This window comes from Hippopotamus amphibius, chromosome 4, assembly GCF_030028045.1.
Source record: "Hippopotamus amphibius kiboko isolate mHipAmp2 chromosome 4, mHipAmp2.hap2, whole genome shotgun sequence".
Lineage (NCBI taxonomy): Eukaryota > Metazoa > Chordata > Mammalia > Artiodactyla > Hippopotamidae > Hippopotamus > Hippopotamus amphibius.
In genome coordinates this window covers 42,530,260-42,549,410 of record NC_080189.1, presented here as the reverse complement: position 1 = coordinate 42,549,410, position 19,151 = coordinate 42,530,260, and the positions used below count along the sequence as shown (strand labels likewise).

At 37.2% G+C, this 19,151-nt stretch overlaps 1 pseudogene; it reads right to left on the bottom strand.

Moving 5' to 3' along the window:
• Positions 1-1,890: 1,890 nt before the first annotated feature.
• Positions 1,891-2,207, bottom strand: LOC130852312 (cytochrome c-like; annotated as a pseudogene).
• Between the last annotated feature and the right edge of the window lie 16,944 nt (positions 2,208-19,151).

Genomic DNA, 19,151 nt, shown 5'->3' with positions numbered 1-19,151 from the left:
CCTCCAGGTTGTCCATTTTATTGGCATATAGTTGCTTGTAGTAATCTCTTATGGTGCTTTTTATTTCTTCAGTGCCCGTTGTAACTTCTCCTTTTTCATTTCTAATTTTATTGATTTGAGGCCTCTCCCTCTTTTTCTTGATGAGTCTTTGCTAGAGGTTTATCGATTTTATTTATCTTCTCAAAGAACCAGCTTTTAGTTTTATTGATTTTTGCTATTGTTTTCTTTGTCTCTATGTCATTTATTTCTTATCTGATCTTTATGATTTCTCTCCGTCTACTCACTTTGGGTTTTGTTTGCTCTTCTTTCTCTGGTTTCTTTAGGTGTAAGGTTAGATTGTTTATTTGGGATTTTTCTTGTTTCTTGAGGTATGATTGTATCGCTATAAGCTTCCCTCTTAGAACTGCCTTTGCTGCATCCCATAGGTTTTGGATCATTGTGTTTTCATTGTCATTTGTCTCTAGGTATTTTCTGATTTCCTCTTTGATTTCTTCAGTGATCTCTTGGTTATTTAGTAGTGTATTGTTTAGCCTCCATGTGTTTGTGTTTTTTATACATTTTTTCCTGTAATTGATTTCTAATCTCATAGCATTGTGGTCAGAAAAGATGCTTGATATAATTTCAATTTTCTTGAATTTACCAAGGCTTGATTTATGACCCAAAATATGATCTATCCTGGAGAATGTCCCATGTGCCCTTGAGAAGAATGTGTAATCTGCTGTTTTTGGATGTAATGTCCTATAGATATCTATTAAATCAAGCTGATTTATTGTGTCATTTAAAGCTTGTGTTTCCTTATTAATTTGTCTGGATGATCTGTCCATTAGTGTAATTGGGGTGTTAAAGTCCCCCACTATTATTGTGTTACTGTCAATTTCCTCTTTCATAGTTGTTATCATTTGCCTTATGTATTGAGGTGCTCCTATATTGGGTGCATATATATTTATCATTGTTATCTCTTCTTCTTGGATTGACCCCTCAATCTTTATGTAGTGTCCTTTCTTGTCTCTTGTAACATTTTTTATTTTAAAGTCCATTTTATCTGATATGAGTATCGCTACTCCAGCTTTCTTTTGATTTCCATTTGCATGGAATATATTTTTCCATCCCCTCACTTTCCGTCTGTATGTGTCCCTAGGTCTGAAGTGGGTGTCTTGTAGACAGCATATATATGGGTCTTGTTTTTGTATACATTCAGCCAGTCTGTGTCTTTTGGTTGGTGCATTTAGTCCATTTACATTCAAGGTGATTATCGATATGTATGTTCCTATTACCATTTTCTTAATTGTTTTTTTTTGTTTGTTTTTGTAGGTCCTTTTCTTCGCTTATGTTTCCTGCTTAGAGAAGTTCCTTTAGCATTTGTGGTAGGGCTGGTTTGGTGCTGTTGAATTCTCTTAGCTGTTGATTGTCTGTAAAGCTTTTGATTTCTCCCTCGAATCTGAATGAGATCCTTGCTGTGTAGAGTATTCTTGGTTGTAGGTTCTTCTCGGTCATCACTTTGAATATATCGTGCCACTCCCTTTTGGCTTGTAGAGTTTCTGCTAAGAAATCAGCTGTTAACCTGATGAGAGTTCCCTTGTATGTTATTTGTCATTTTTCCCTTGTTGCTTTTAATAACTTTTCTCTGTCTTTTTTTTTTTTTAATATTTCTTATTCAAGTTTAATCATCTCTTTAGAAGGGGAAAACAGTGACTTATTGAACTGGAATTGCTACCAAAATTCAAAAAGCTGACCATATTCATTTAGCCACAAGCCAATCTTATTTAAATCAGGACAGAAATATTACATCAGCCATGATCTGAAGTCTAGTGTATGAGATCAATTTAAATATGGTACACATAAAAAGTCATGAGACATCTGTCTCGTAATAAATAAGGCAGTGACCAACTATTACTCATTAGTAGCTTGTTTGAGATAGGCTATCAAGTCTGCCCTCTCTCCCTTCCTCTTAATGCCAGCAAAGATCATTTTTGTTCCAGGGATGTACTTCTTGGGATTCTCCAAATACTCCGTCAGCATCTCCTCCCCCCAGGTGATGCCTTGTTCTTGTTGGCATCTGTGTAAGAGAATCCAGGAGACTGACCCGTCTTTCGCCCAAAAAGACCATGGAGATTTGGCCCAGTCTTGTGCTTGCCTCCCTTTTCTACAGTATGGCACTGGGCACACTTCTGAACAAAAATCTTCTTGCCCTTCTCAACATCACCCATTTTCAAATTGTTCTTTCCTGGTGCACGCCTAAGTGGGGGCCGCTGGCAAGCCAAACGTCCCGCTTTCTCAGCCCAAGGACACGCCGGTCCGCGCCTATGTATGGGTGCTGGTGCAAACAAACTCCTTTTCTCTGTCTTTAATTTTTGTCAGTTGGACTAGTATATGTCTTGGCGTGTTTCTCCTTGGGTTTGTCCTGCCTGAGACTCGCTGCGCTTCCTGGATTTGAGCTATTTCCTTTCCCATGTTAGGGAAGTTTTCAACTATAATCTCTTCCAGTATTTTCTCAGGTCCTTTCTCTCTCTCTTCTCCTTCTGGGACCCCTATAATGCAAATGTTGGTGCATTTAACATTGTCCCAGAGGTCTCTTATGCTGTCTTCAGTTCTTCTCATTCTTTTTTCTTGATTCTTTTCTGTGTCAGTGATGATCACCATTCTGTCTTCCAGGTCACTTATTCGTCTTTCTGCCTCAGTTAATCTGCTATTAGTTCCTTCTAGTGTATTTTTCATTTCACTTATTGTGTTGCATATCTCTGTTTGTTCTTTAATTCTTCTAGCTCTTTGGTAAACTTTTCTTGCAACTATTCGATCTTTGCATCCAACCTTTTTTCAAAATCCTGGATCATCTTCACCATCATTATTCTGAATTCTTTTTCCAGAAGAGTGCCTATCTCCTCTTCATTTAGTTGTTTTTCTGGTGTTTTATCTTGTCCCTTCATCTGGTACAAAGTCTTTTGCCTTTTCATTTTCTCTGTCTTTCTGTGGCTGTGATTTTCAGTTCCACAAGATGAAATAGTGCTGATACTGCTTGATTGTGCTGTCTGCCCTCTTGTGGAGGAAGCTGTCTAGGAGGCTCCTGGGTCCTTCCTGATGGGAGGGATTGATGGTGGGTTGGGCTGGGTGGGCAGAGCTCAGTAAAACTTTAATCTGATTTGGTGGGTGGAGCTCAGTGACACTTTAATCCGCTTGTCTGCTAATGAGTGGAGCTGTGTTCCCACCCTGGTAGTCGTTTGGCCTGAGGTGACCCAGCCCTGGAGCTTACAGGCTCTTTGGTGGAGCTAATGGTGGACTCTGGAAGGGCTCACGCCAATGAGCACTTCTCAGAACCCCTGCTGCCAGTGCCCCTGTCTCCTCAGTGAGCCACAGCTGCCCCCCACCTCTGCAGGCAACCCTCCAATGCCAGCAGGTAGGTCTGGTTCAGTCTCCTATGGGGTCACTGCTCCTTCCCCCGGGTCCTGGTGAGCACACTTTTTTGTGTGCCCTCCAAGAGTGGAGTCTCCGTTTTCCCAAGTCCTGTAGAGGCCCTGCAATCAAATCCCACTGGCTTTCAGAGTCTGATTCTCTGGGGATTCCTCCTCCCATTGCTGGACTGCCAGGTTAGGAAGCCTGATGTGGGGCTCAGAACCCACAGGACTTCTGGGGTATAAGTGTTCTCCAGCTTGTGAGTCACGCACCCAGCATTTATGCCATTTGATTTTAACATGATTGTGCCCCTCCTACCATCTCATTGCGGCTTCTCCTTTGTCTCTGGATGTGGGGTGGTTTTTTTTGGTGAGTTCCAGTGTCTTTCTGTCAATGGTTGTTCAGCAGTTAGTTGTAATTCTGGTGCTCTTACAAGAGGGAGTGAGCGCACATCCTCCTACTCCGCCATCTTGATTCTTCCTCTACCAAACTGTCTTGATCACTGTGGCCTTGCAGCATAGTTTGAAGTCAGGAAGCCTAATTCCACCAATTCCATTTTTCCTTCTCAAGATTGCTTTGGCTATTCAGGGTCTTTTGCATTTCCATACAAATCGTAAGATTTCTTGTTCTAGTTCTGTGAAAAATGCCATTGGTAATTTGATAGGGATTGTATTGAATCTGTAAATTGCTTTGGGTAGTACAGTCATTTTCACAATGTTGATTCTTGCAGTCCAGGAACATGGTATGTCCCTCCGTCTGTTTGTGTCTTCTTTGATTTCTTTCATCAGTGTCTAAAAGTTTTCTGTATGCAAATCTTTTGCCTCCTTAGGCAGGTTTATTCCTAGGTATTTTATTCTCTTTGTTGCAATGGTAAATGGGAGAGTTTCCTTAATTTCTCTTTCCGCTCTTTCGTTGTTAGTGTATAGGAATGCAAGAGATTTCTGCACACTAATTTTGTATCCTGCTACTTTACTAAATTCATCAATTAGTACTAGCAGTTTTCTGGTAGAGTCTTTAGGGTTTTCTATATATAATATCATGTCATCTGCAAAGAGTGACAGTTTTACTTCTTTTCCAACTTGGATTCCTTTTATTTCAATTTCTTCTCTGATTGCTGTGGCTAAAACTTCCAAAACTATGTTGAATAATAGTGAGAGTGGACACCCTTGTCTTGTTCCTCTCCTTAGAAGGAATTCTTTCAGTTTTTCCCCATTTAGAATGATGTTGGCTTTTGGTTTTTCATATATGGTTTTTATTATGTTGAGGTAATTTCCTTCTGTGCCCATTTTCTGGAGAGCTTTTATCATAAACGGATGTTAAATTTTGTCAAAAGCTTTTTCTGCATCTATTGAGATGATCATATGGTTTTTATCCTTCAGTTTGTTGATATGATGTATCACATTGATTGATTTGCATATATTGAAGAATTCTTGCATTCCAGGGATAAACCCTGCTTGATCATGGTGTATGATTTTTTTAATGTGCTGTTGGATTATGTTTGCTAGTATTTTGTTGAGGATTTTTGCATCTACATTCATCAGTGATATTGGTCTGTAATTTTCTTTTTGTGTGACATCTTTGCCTGGTTTTGGTATCAGGGTGATGGTGGCCTCATAGAATGAGTTTGGGAGTGTTCCTCCTTCTGCTATATTTGGGAAGAGTTTGAGAAGGATAGGTGTTAGCTCTTCTCTAAATGTTTGATAGAATTCACCTGTGAATCCATCTAACCCTGGGCTTTTGTGTGGTGGGAGATTTTTAATCACAGCATCAATTTCCATACTTGTGGTTGGTCTGTTCATAGTTTCTATTCCTTCCTGGTTCAGTCTTGGAAGATTGTATTTTTCTAAGAATTTATCCATTTCTTCCAGGTTATCCAATTTATTGGCATCTAGTTGCTTGTAGTAGTCTCTCATGATCTTTTGTATTTCTGTGGTGTCCATTGTTACTTCTCTTTTTTCATTTCCAATTCTGTTGATTTGCATCTTCTCCCTTTTTTTCTTGATGAGTCTGGCTAATGGTTTATCAATTTTGTTAATCTTCTCAAAGAACCAGCTTTTAGTTTCATTAATCTTTACTATTGTTTCCTTCCATTCTTTCTCATTTATTTCTGATCTGATCTTTATTTCTTTCCTTCTGCTCACTTTGAGGTTTCTTTGTTCTTTCTCTAATTGTTTTAGGTGTAAGCTTAGGTTGTTCATTTGATATTTTTCTTGTTTTTTAAGGTAGGACTGTATTGCTATAAATGTCCCTCTTAGAAATGCTTTTGATACATCCCATAGGTTTTGGGTTGATGTGTTTTCATTGTCATTTGTTTCTAGATATTTTTTGATTTCCTCTTTGATTTCTTTAATGATTACTTGGTTGTTTAATAGTGTATTGTTTAGCCTGCATGTGTTTGTATTTTTTGCAGTTTTTTTTTTCTGTAATTGATATCTAGTCTCATGGCATTGTGGTCAGAGAAGATGCTTGATATGATTTCAATTTTCTGGAATTTACTGAAGTTTGATTTGTGACACAAGATGTGATCTATACTGGAAAATGTTCCATGTGCACTTGAGAACAAAGTGTATTCTATCATTTTTGGATGGAATGTCCTATAAATATCAATGAAGTCGAGATGGTCTAATGTGTCATTTAAAGCTTGTGTGTCCTTCTTTATTTTCTGTTTGGATGATCTGTCCATTGATGTAAGTGGGGTGTTCAAGTCTCCCACTGTTATTGTGTTACTGTCGATGTCCCCTTTTATGGCTGTTAGCATTTGCCTTATGTACTGAGGAGCACCTATGTTGGGTGCATAGATATTTACCATTGTCATATGTTCTTCTTGGATGGATCCCTTGATCATTATGTAGTGTCCTTCCTTGTCTCTTGTAACAGTCTTTAAAGTCTAGTTCGTCTGATATGATTAGTGCTACTCCAGCTTTGTTTTGACTTCCGTTTGCATGGAATATCTTTTTCCATCCCTTTGCTTTCAGTCTATATGTATCCTGTGGTCTGAAGTGGGTTTCTTGTAGGTAGCATATAGAAGGGTCTTGTTTTTGTATCCATTCAGCCAGTGTGTGTCTTTTGGTTGGAGCATTTAATCCATTTACATTTAAGGTGATTATTGACATGTGTGTTCCGATTATGATTTTCTTAATTGTTTTGGGCTTGCTTTTGTAGGTGTTTTCCTTCTCTGTGTTTCCTACTTAGAGACTTTCCTTTAGCAATTGTTGTAAGGCTGGTTTGGTGGTGCTGAATTCTCTTAACTTGTGCTTGTCTGTAAAACTTTTGATTTCTCCATTGAATTTGAATGAGATTCTTGCTGGGTAGAGTATTCTTGGCTGTAGGTTTCTCTCTTTCAGGACTTTCAGTGTATCCTGCCATTCCCTTCTGACCTTCAGGGTTTGTGTGGAAAGGTCAGCTGTTATCCTTATGGGTTTTCCCTTATATGTTATTTGTTGCTTTTCTCTTGCTGCTTTTAATATTTTTTCTTTGTGTTTAATTGTCATTAGTTTGATTAATATGTGCCTTGGTGTATTTCTCCTTGGGTTTATTTTGTATGGGACTCTCTGTGCTTCTTGGACTTGGTTAATTATTTCCTTTCCCATGTTGGGGAAGTTTTCCACTATAAGCTCTTCAAATATTTTCTCAGACCCTTTCTTTTTTTCCTCTTCTTCTGGGATGCCTGTGATTCAAATGTTGGTGCACTTAATGTTATCACCAAGGTCTCTGAGACTGTCTTCCATTCGTTTTATTCTTTTTTCTCTTTCCTGCTCTGTGGCAGTTATTTCCCGCATTCTATCTTCCAACTCAGTTATTCGTCCTTCTGCCTCAGTCATTCTGCTGCTTATACCATCTAAAGTATTTTTAATTTCAGTTATTTTGTTGTCCATTGCTCTTTGTTTGTTCTTTAGTTCCTTTGAGTCCTTATTAACTGTTTCTTGTACTTTCTCTATTTTGTTATCGAGATTTTGTATCATTTTTACTATCATTACTCTGAATTCTTTTTCAGGCATTTTTCCTATTTCCTCTTCATTTATTTGGTCTTGTGGGTTTTTCTCCTGCTTCATTGCCTGCATGGTGTTTCTTTGTTTCCTCATGGTTGTCCAAACTTCTGGGGTTGCTTTTCCTGGCAATAAAGGGGTTTAAAGAAAACTGTCCAAGCCCCAGACTAATGGCAGAGTGTTGAGTCAAACAAATACTAAGTCAAGGAAACACATACATGTATAAGACACACAAATATTGAATCCAATTGAACATAACGCACTAGAAAGACCTGGCAGAAGAACCCCAGTAGGCTATCAGACATTCAAAGAGAAAACCAACAGGAATTCAAAAGCAAGACTAGACAAAACAGAAACAAAAGCAAAAACAAACAAACAAATAACACCACACACACACAAACACAAATCCATGGAGGTACTGAAAGCTAGGATCAAATATAATAAAGAGCTGGAGTACCACCAGACACACTGAAGATTCTCAGAATGAAATTAGACACTTATACTAAGAAGTAAGATAAAGACAAAAACCTAATAATAAATACCAAGGCAGTGTGTCATTTGGAGAATAAAGCAAGGAGACTGAGCAGACTGATAATGTTGCTTATAAGTATATTAAGATAAAATAAACTAAAAAAGGATAGAAGACAGGGCAACAGAAGAGTGTAGTGTGACTGGAAATATGAAAATAAAAAGAAGTAGAAATATATGAAAGTTAGAGATGAAAAGATGGTAGGAGCAATATATAGTCAGCACTACGAAAAACTTACCTAGAAATAGAAATATATAAAAAGGCTAAAAATAAAAATAGAAGAAAAAATGTTATAAAATTTATAGATCCCTTTGGACTAAGATCGTAATTAATAAAAAAAAAAAAAGAAAGAAAGAAACTAGAACTGACCGCAGAATGGATCAATTCAATAGAATTAATACTAATATATCTGTTTCCTTGGGGTCTCAGCTGTAAGTGTCCTTCTACCCACCTTGGGTTTTTTGTATTATTCTGCGACCAGTAGAGCTTCCTTTATTGTTTGTCTGTAAGCGCTGGCATGTGGGGAGAGAGAGGGTACAATAGTGGCTCCTTCCCCTGGGGGTAAGTGAGCAGTGGTGCCCTGTCTGGGTCACGGCATTTCAGTCGGGCGTGGAGGTGCCTGTTGCAAAGGGACGCCAGTTGCTCAGGTGTAAACAGAATGTCTCAGAGTTGGGCCTCTCTGTGGGCTTTTTGCTCTCGGCTGCAGGCACTCTAAGCCAGCCCCGCCTGGGGGCCTTTGTTATCCCTGAGTGCCTTAGGTTGGCCCACAGGGGTCCTTCCTCTGTCCATCACAGGCACTGAGAGAGGGACACTATGTCCACGGCTCCTCCCCCCACCCATGAGCCAGGAGCATCCAGCTGCCACCATGGACCCACAGCTCTCCAGGGCAGGCACTTTTTGCTGCAGACCTCTTCCCTCCTGTCCTCTTGGTCCATCTCTCCACTGACAACAATGTTTCTCACCCTGAACCAGTTTTCTGGTTCCCCTGCTCCCAGACCCCCTGTTCAGCTGTGAATCGACATCTCAGTCTGGGAACACTCAGCTGTGGTGCAGACCCTCTGTGTGTTTCTCACTCCCTCTTGTCTGCCACAGCTCAGCCACTTCACACTCTTTGAACCGTTGTTAATGCCTCCCTACTGGTTATGTTGGGATCCTTGCAGTCCTTTCTGGTGTCCGAGGTTGTCTGCTGGTGTTCAGTTTGTTCTCCGTGAGAATTATTGCGTCTTTTGGTGCATTCCCAATGAATCTGTGGAGAGGGATGCATTCCACGTCCCTCTACTTCGCCACCTTCTGTAGCCTGTATTTGAGAGTTTTTATCATGAAGGGATGTTGAAATTTGTCAAAAGCTTTCTCTGCATCTATTGAGATAATCATATGATTTTCATTTGTCAGTTTGTTAATATGGTATATCACATTGATTGATTCATGAATATTGAACCATCCTTGCATCCCTGGGATAAATCCCACTTGATCATGGTATGATCCTTTCAATGTGCTATTGAATTTCATTTGCTAATAATTTTTTGAGAGTTTTTGCATTTGTATTTATCACAATAGTGACCTGTAGTTTTCTTTGTAATGTTGGCCTCATAGAATGAGTTTGGGAATGTTCACCCTTCTTCAATTGTATGGAAGAGTTTGAGGAGGAGTGGCATTATTTTTTCTTTAAATGTTTGGTAGAGTTCTTCAGGGAAACCATCTGGTCCTAGGCTTTTCTTTGTTAGAGTTTTGATTACTAATTCAATCTCCTTACTTAGAAATGGTCTGTTTAGATTCTCCATTTCTTCCTTATTCAGTTTTGGTAGGTTGTGTGTTTCTAGGAATTTATCCATTTCTTATAGTTTATCCAATTTGTTGGTGTATGGTGGTTTATGGTAGTCTAATATCACCCTTTGTATTTTTGTGGTATCAGTTGTAATATCTTTTTCATGTCTGAGTTTGATTCTTTTTTTATTAGTCTAGCTAAAGTTTTGATTTCTTCTTTAACCCATTGGTTGTTCAGGAGTGTGTTGTTTAATTTCCACATATTTGTGAATTTTCCAGTTTTCCCCTCATTATTGATTTCGAGTTCATACCATTTTGATCAAAGAAGATACTTGGTATGATCTCAGTCTTCTTAAATTTTCTAAGACTTTGTGATATAAACTCTATCTTGGAGAATGTTCTGTATGCACTTGAGAAGAATGTGTATTCTGCTGCTTTCCAATGGAATCTTCTGTATTTGTATTAGGTAAATTTTGTCATTTTTGTCCAAAGTATAGTTCAAGTACATTTCCTTATTGATTTTCTGTCTGGATGACCTATCCATTGTTGAAAGTGGGATATTGGAATTCCCCAACTATTATTGTATTGTCTCTTTCTCTGTTCAGATCTATTAGTATTTTCTTAATATATTTGGATGCTCCAATGTTGCATACACATAGGATTGTTATATTCTCTTGAATTGACCTCTTTATCATTACATAGTGACCGTCTTTGTCTCTTGCTACAATTTTGGCTTCAAGTCTATTTTGTCTAATATAAGCATAGTCATTCCTGCTCTCTTTGGTTTCCACTTATGTGAAATATCTTTTTCCATCCCTTCACTTTGAGCCTATGTGTGACCTTGAAGCTGGAGTGAGTCTCTTGTAGGCAGCATATGGTTGGGTCTTGTTTTTTACCCATCCAGCCACACTGTGCCTTTTGTTTCAAGAATTTACTTACATTTTGAGTCATTATTGATAGGTAAGAATTTATTAATGCCATCTTATTGTTTTCTAGCTGCTTTGTTATTTCTTTGTTCCTTTCTCCCTCTCTTAGTCCCTTCCTTTGTGAATTGATGATTTTCTTTGGTATGGTTTGATTCCCTTCTCTTTCTCTTTTGTGAATCTACTGTAGGTTTTTGCTTTGTGGTTATCATGAGGTTTACATAAAACATCTTACAGTTATAAAAGTCTACTTATGCTGATAACTTCAACTGCATACAAAACTTCTATTCTTTAACTCCTTCCACTTTTAGATTTTTGATGTCACAATTTACCTCTTTTTATGTTGTGTATTTATTAACAAATTATTGTAGCTCTAGTTATTTTAATACTCTTGTCCTTTAACCCTTATACTAGGGTTTTGTGATTAACATACCACCATATTACACCATTAGAATACTCTAAATTTGGCTATATGTTTACTTTTACCAGTATGTTACTAATTAACATCCTTTCATTTCAGCATGAAGAACTCCTTTCAGCACTTATATTATTGAATTTTGAGTTCTTTATATATTCTGGTTACATATCCCTTATCAGATGTGATTTTAAAATTTTCTTCCACTCTGTGGGTCATATGTTCAGTTTTTTGATGATATCCTTTTATGAACAAAAGTATTTATTTTTCTAATCACCTTTTCGTATTAATTATGGTGGTTTCCTTATTTTAGAGATTTAAAATTTTTTATTTTATATTGGGGTATAGTTGATTTGCAATGTTGTGTTAGTTACAGGTGTACAGCAGAGTGATTCAGTTATACATATTCATATATCCATTCTTTTTCATATTCTTTTTCCATATAGGTTATTATAGAATATTGAGTAGCATTCCCTGTGCTATACAGTAGGTCCTTGGTGATTATTTTATGTATAGTAATGTATATATGTTAATCCCTAAAACTCCTAATTTATCCCTCCCCTCCACCTTTCCCCTTTGGTAACCATAGGTTTGTTTTCTAAGGCTGTGAGTCTGTTTCTGTTTTGTAAATAAAGTCATTTGTATCATCTTTTTAGATTCCACATATAAGGAATATCATATGATATTTGTCTTTCTCTGACTTACTTCACTTAGTATGCTAATCTCTGTATCCATCCATGTTGCTGCAAATGGCATTATTTCATTCTTTTTAATGGCTGAGTAATATTCCATTGTATATATGTACCACATGTTTTTTATCCATTCCTCTGTCAATGGACATTTAGGTTGCTTCCATGTCTTGGCTATTGTAAATAGTGCTGCAGTGAACATTTGGGTGCATGCATCTTTTTGAATTATGGTTTTCTCAGGATATATGCCCAGTAATGGGATTGCTGGATCATATGGAAACTCAATTTTTAGCTTTTTAAGGAATCTTCATATTGATCTCCATAGTGATTGTACCAGTTTACATTCCCATCAACAGTGTAGAGGGTTGCCTTTTCTCCACACTCTCTCCAGCATTTATTGTTTGTAGACCTTTTGGTGATGGCCATTCTGACTGGTGTGAGGTGATATCTCATTTTAGTTTTGATTTGCATTTCTCTAATAATTAATGATGTTGAGCATCTTTTCATGTGCCTCTTGGCCATCTGTATGTCCTCTTTGGAAAAATGTCTGTTTAGGTCTTCTGCCCATTTTTTGATTGGGTGTTTTTTTGTTTTTTGTTTTTTGTTTTTTGTTTTTTTGAGCTGCATGAGCTGTTTGTAAATTTTGGAGATTAATCCCTTGACAGTCGCATCATTAGCAAATATTTTCTCCCATTCTGAGGATTGTCTTTTTGTTTTGTTTATGGTTTCCTTTGATGTGTAAAAGCTTTTAAGTTTAATTAGGTCCAGTTTGTTTATTTTTGTTTATATTTCCATTACTCTAGTAGGTGGGTCAAAAAAGATCTTGCTGTGATTTAAGTCAAAGAGTCTTCTGCCTATGTTTTCCTCTAAGCATTTTATAGTATCAGGTCTTACATTTAGTTCTTTAATCCATTTTGAGTTTATTTTTGTGTATGGTGTTAGAGAAAGTTCTAATTTCATCCTTTTCATTCATTCATATAGCTGTCCAGTTTCCCAGCACCATTTGTTGAAGAGACTGTCTTTTCTCCATTGTATAGTCTTGCCTCCTTTGTCTTAGATTAATTGATCATAGGTGTGTGGGTTTATTTCTGGGCTGTCTATCCTCTCCCATTGATGTATATTTCTATTTTTGTGCCAGTACCATACTATTTTGATTACTGTAGCATTGTAGTATAGTCTGAAGTCAGGGAGCCTGATTCCTCCAGCTCCATTTTTCTTTCTCAGGATTGTTTTGGCTATTTGTGGTCTTTTATGTTTCCACATAATTAAAAAAAATTTTGTTCTAGTTCTGAGAAAAATGTTATTGGTAATTTGATAGGGATTGCATTGAATCTATAGATTACCTTGGATAGTATAGTCATTTTGACAATATTGATTCTTCCAATCCAAGAACATGATATATCCTTCCATCTGTTTGTGCCACCTTTGATTTCTTTCATCAGTGTCCTATAGTTTTGAGTACAGGTCTTTTGCATTAGGTAGGTTTATTCCTAGGTATTTTATTCTTTTCAATGTGATGGTAAATGGGATTGTTTCCTTAATTTCTCTTTCTGATCTCTCATTGTTAGTGTATAGAAATTAAAGAGATTTCCTTGTGTTAATTTTTTTATCCTGCCACCTTATAGAATTCATTGATGAGCTCTAGTAGTTTTCTGGTAGCATCTTTAGGATTTTATACGTATAGTAGCATGTAATCTACAAACAGTGACAGTTTTTCTACTTTGCCAATTTGGTTTCCTTTTATTTCTTTTTCTTCTCTGATTGCTGTGACTAGGATTTCCAAAACTATGTTGAATAAAAGTGGTGAGAGTGGACTTCATTGTCTTTTTCCTGATCTTAGAGGAAATGCTTTCAGCTTTTCACCACTGGGTATGAAATTAGCTGTGGGTTTGTCATATATGGTCTTTATTATGTTGAGGTAGATTCCCTCTATGCCCACTCTCTGGAGAGTGTTTTATCATAAATTGGTGTTGAATTGTGTCTAAAGCTGTTCTGCATCTTTTGAGGTGATCATATGTTTTTTATTCTTCAATTTGTTGATGTGGTGTAATACACTGATTGATTTGCAGATATTAAAAATACTTGCATCCCTGGGATAAATCCTAGTTGATCATATTGTATGATCCTCTTAATGTATTGTTGGATTTGTTTTCCTCATATTTTGTTGAGAATTTTTGCGTCTAAATTCATCAGTGATATTGGCCTGTGATTTTCTTTTTTTGTGGTTTATTTTTGTTTGGTTTTGGTATCAGGGTGATGGTGGCCTCATAGAATGAGTTTGGGAGTGTTCTTTCCTCTGAAATTTTTTGTAATAGTTTCAAAAGGATAGATGTTAACTCTTATCTAAATGTTTGATAGAATTCACCTGTGAATCCATCTGGTCCTGGACTTCTGTTTGTTGAAAATTTTAAAATCACAGTTTCAATTTCATTACTTGCAATTTGTCTGTTCATATTTTCTATTTCTTCCTGGTTCAGTCTTGGAAAGTTGTACCTTCCTAAGAATTTGTCCATTTCTTCTAGGTTGTCCATTTTATTGGCATATAGTTACTTGTAGTAGTCTCTTATGATCCTTTGTATTTCTGTGCTGTTCATTGTATTTTCTTCTTTTTCATTTCTAATTTTATTGATTTGACCCCTCTCCTTTTTTTTCTTGATGAGTCTGGCTAAAGATTTATCAATTTTATTTGTCTTTTCAAAGAACCAGCTTTTAGTTTCATTGATCTTTTCTATTGTTTTCTTCATCTTTATTTCATTTATTTCTGCATTGATGTTTATGATTTCTTTCCTTCTACTAACTTTGGGCTTTGTTTGTTCCTCTTTCTCTAGTTGCTTTACGTGTAAGGTTCTGTTGTTTGATAATTTCTTGTTTCCTGAGGTAAGATTATATTGCTATAAATTTCCCTCTTAGAACTGCTTTTGTTGCATCCCATAAGTTTTGGATTTCCATCCTTTCATTTTCATTTGTCTCTAGGTGTTTTTTGATTTATTCTTTGATTTCTTCGGTGATCCATTGGTTTAGCAGCATATTGTTCAGCCACCACATGTTTGTGTTTTTTACAGTTTTTTTCCTTGTATTTGATTTCTAATCTCATAGTATTGTGGTCAGAAAAGATGCTTGATATGATTTTAATTTTCTTAAATTTACCAAGGCTTGCTTTCTGGCCCCAGCATATGATCGATCCTGGAGAGTGCTCTGTGTGCACTTGAAAAGAATGTGTATTCTGCTGTTTTCAGATGGAATGTCCTTTAAATATCAATTACATACTTCTGGTCTAATGTGAGGCCTTAAATATAAGGCCCTTTTACCTTATGGATTTTCTGTCTGGATGATCTGTCCATTGATATAAGTGGGGTGTTAAAGTCCCCACTATTATTGTGTTACTGTCAATTTTTTCCTTTTATGTCTGTTAACATTTGCCTTACATATTGCGGTCCTCCTATGTTGCCTGCATATATATTTACAATTGTTATATCTTCTTCTTGGATTGATTCCTTGATCATTATATAGTGTCCTTCTTTGTCTCTTGTAACAGTCTTTTTTTTTTAAGTCTATTTTGTCTGATATGAGTATTGCTACTCCAGCTTTCTTTTGATTTCAATTTGCATGGAATACTCTTTTCCATCCCCTCACTTTCATCTTTATGTGTCCCTAGACCTGAAGTGTGTATATCCATTCAGCCAGTCTATGTCTTTTGGTTGAAGGATTTAATCTACTTACATTTAGGTAATTATAAATGTTTTTACTGCAATTTTGTTAATTGTCTTGGATTTGTTTTTGTAGGTCTTTTTTCTTCCCTTTCTCTTTTGCTCTTTTTTTCTCTTATGATTTGATGACTACCTTTAGTGTTGTGTTTAGATTTTTCTTTTTTTGTGTGTGTATCTATTGTTGGTTTTTGGTTTACTGTTACAATGAGCTGTTGATGTAGCAGCAACTTAAAACAAAGAACTTCTTTGTTTTAAGTTTGTTCTAAGTTGCTGGTCTTTTAATTTCAAATACATTTCCAATATCCTGCATTTTTATTCTCCTCTACTTACAAATGCTGGTTTGATATCATATTTGTGTGTGGACAAATATGTATGTTTACCTTTACTGGTGAGCTTTCCCATTTATAATTTTCTTGTTTCTAGTTGTGGCCTTTTCTGCCTAGAGAAGTTCCTTTAGCATTTGTTGTAAAGCTGGTTTGGTGGTGCTGAGTTTTCTTAGCTTTTGCTTGCCTGTAAAGCTTTTGATTTCTCTGTGGAATCTGAATGAGAGCCTTGCTGGGTAGAGTATTCTTGGTTGTAGTTTCTTCCCTTTCATCACTTTGAGTATATCATGCCACTCCCTTCTGGCCAGCAGAGTTTCTGCTGAAAAATAAGCTGATAACCATATGGGGATTCCCTGGTATATTTTTGTTTCTGTTCCCTTGTTGCTTTTAATATTTTCTGTCATTAATTTTTATCATTTTGATTAATATGTGTCTTGGTGTGTGCCTCCTTGGGTTTGTCCTTGCACAGGACTCTGCACTTCCTGGACTTGTTTCTTTTCCCTTTTTAGGCGTTTTTGGCTATTACCTCTTTGGATATTTTCTCAGGTCCTCTCTCTCTTCTCTTTCTGGGACCACTGTAATGCGAATGTTGGTGTGTTTAATGTTGCCCAAATGGTCTCTTAGACTGTCCTTTCATCTTTTTTTAAATTTATTCTGTTCTGTAGCAGTGATTTCCACCAATCTGTCTTCCAGCTCACTTATTCATTCTTCTGCCTCATTTATTTTGCTATTGATTCCTTCTGGTGTATTTTTCATTTCAGTCATTGTATTGTTCATCTGTTCTTGAAATCTTCCAGCTCTTTATTAAACATTTCTTGTATCTTCTCAGTCTGTACTTGCATTCTTTTTCTGTGATCTTGGATCATGTTTACTATCATTACTCTAAATTCTTATTCAGGCAGATTGCCTATCTGCACTTAGTTGTTTCTGGGGTTTTACCTTGTTGCTTCATCTGAACCATATTTCTTTACCATCTCATTTTGTCTAATTTTGTGATCTCCATCTCAGGCTGCAGGTGTGTAGTTCCCCTTGCTTCTGGTGTCTATCCCCTGGTGGGTGAGGTTGTTCCAGGGGCTTGTGCAGGCTTCCTGGTGGAAGGGACTGGTAGGCCGAGCTGGGTCTTGTACCTCTGGTGGGCAGGGCCATGTCAGGGGTGTGTTTAGAGGTGGCTGTGGACTCAGGACTTTGGGCAGCCTGTCTGCTATGGTGGGGCTGTGTTCCCACTCTGTTCATTGTTTGGCCTGAGGCATCCCAGAACTGAAGCCTACAGACTGTTGGGAGGGGCCAGGTCTTGGTGCCAAAATGGCAACCTCTGGGAGAACTCACACTGATAAATACTCCCAGGGGCCCCCATCACCAGTGTCCTTAACCCCACTGTGAGCCACCGCTGATTCCTGCCTCCCCAGGAGACCCTACAAGACCTGCAGGTAGGCCTGGCCCAGGCTCCTATGGAGTCACTGCTTTGCCCTGGTTCCCAGTGCTTGTGAAACCTTATATGTGCCCTCCAAGAATGGAGTCTGTTTCTCTCAGTCCTGTGGAGCTCCTACACTGGAGCCCTGCTGGCCTTCAAAGCCAAATGCTCTGGGGGCTTCTCCTCCTGATCCCGGACCCCCAGGCTGGGGCTCAGAACTCTCAATCCTGTGGGAAAGCCCTTGTGATGTAATTATTTTCCAGTGTATGTGTCACCCACCTGGCAGGTATGGGATATGATTATTATCACCAGAAGCACCCCTTCTACCATCTCATTGCAGCTTCGTCGTCGTCTTTGGATGTAAAACATCTTTTGGTAGGTTTCAGTCTGTTTTGTCAATGGTTGTTCACCAGTTAGTTGTGATTTTGGTGGTTTTGTGAGTCCTTCAACTCTGCCATCTTGTCTCCTCCAAGAGTATTTACTTTTAAAAAGTCTAGTTTATTTATTGATTACTTTTGGCTTGCGATTTTGGTTCTAAGTTATGTAACTAAGTGGAAATAGCAACACATGCAAAACTGTTTATACAATAGTAATCTATCTTTGTTAAAAATGGATGAGATAAATATATATAATATGTAAATATAGATATATATATGTATGTTTGTGTTTGCCTGTATATGCACAAACTAGTAAGTTTTATAAGAAACTGAACATAGTAGTTATCTCTTGTGGGGGAGAACAGAAATGGGAGCCACAGGTGGGAAGGAGACTTTATACCATTTTATTTCATTTTTTAATATGAAATTTAAATTTCAAAATGCAGTGATTAAACCTAGAATTCTGCTAACACTCTTACTGAGTAAAACAAACATGGACTCAAAAATGTAAGAAAATTTTGAAGACCATATGTGCATAAAGTCAAATAAAAATAGTATGGAGTGAAAATGAGTGTCTGACTCCTAGTCCTTCAATGTCACCACTCTTACCAGTGTCTCATGTAGCTTACCAGAGATGTTCTGTGACTACAGAAGTATGTGTACAGGTACATACACATACCTTCCCTTTTTTAAAATCAAATAGAAACTGACTTCAAACACTGTCCTGAAACATGCTTTTTACTTAACAATAGATTTTGGAGATTGTTCTACAAGATGTAGATTCTACAGCAAGATGTACAGGTCTACTTTATTTTTAAATAGGCTATATAGTTTTAACATGTAAGTATGTTATTTAACTAGTTCCTTGCTAATGAATTTTAAGGTTGCTTTCACTCTATTTTTACTACAATGTTGCAGTGCAAAGACATACATCTTTGCATGTGTGTATAATGTACATGTGATGAATAAGTGTGTGATAGTATGTGTGTGTACTTACTGTGGAATTGTTGGGTTAAGGACATACATGCTTTTAACATTTTCATGTATTTTCTAATAGAGCTCTAGAATCCACTTGTCAAATATCCTTTTGAGACTGTGCTTAGAAGCACTTCTTGGAAGGCAGATCTAGTGCTAATGAACTCTCTCAGCTTTAGTTTGTGTGGGAAAAATCTTTCTCTTTCCTTCATTTCTGATGGAAAACTTTGCCAGACAGAGTATTCTTGGTTGGCAGTTTTCTCTCAGCACTTTGAATATATCACTGCACTCTCTCCTGGCCTGTAGGGTTTTTGCTGAGAAATCTGCTAATAACAGTATGGAGCTTCTTTTCTCTTGCTGATTTTAAGATTCTCTTTGTCTTTTACATTATAGCATGTCTTGAAGATCTCTTTGAGTTTGGTGACCTATGAACTTGGATATCCAAAATCTCCCTCAGATTTGGGAAGTTAGCCATTATTTCTTTAAGCTTTCTGCCCCTTTCTCCCTCTGGAGCATCAATAACTTGCAAACTGTTTCTTTTGATTGTCTCCCATAGATCACGTAGGCTTTCATTATTTTTTCATTCTTTTTTGTTTTCCTCTGAATGAATAATCTCAAAATTCCCATCTTCTGCCTCACAGATTCTTTCTTCTGATTAACACATT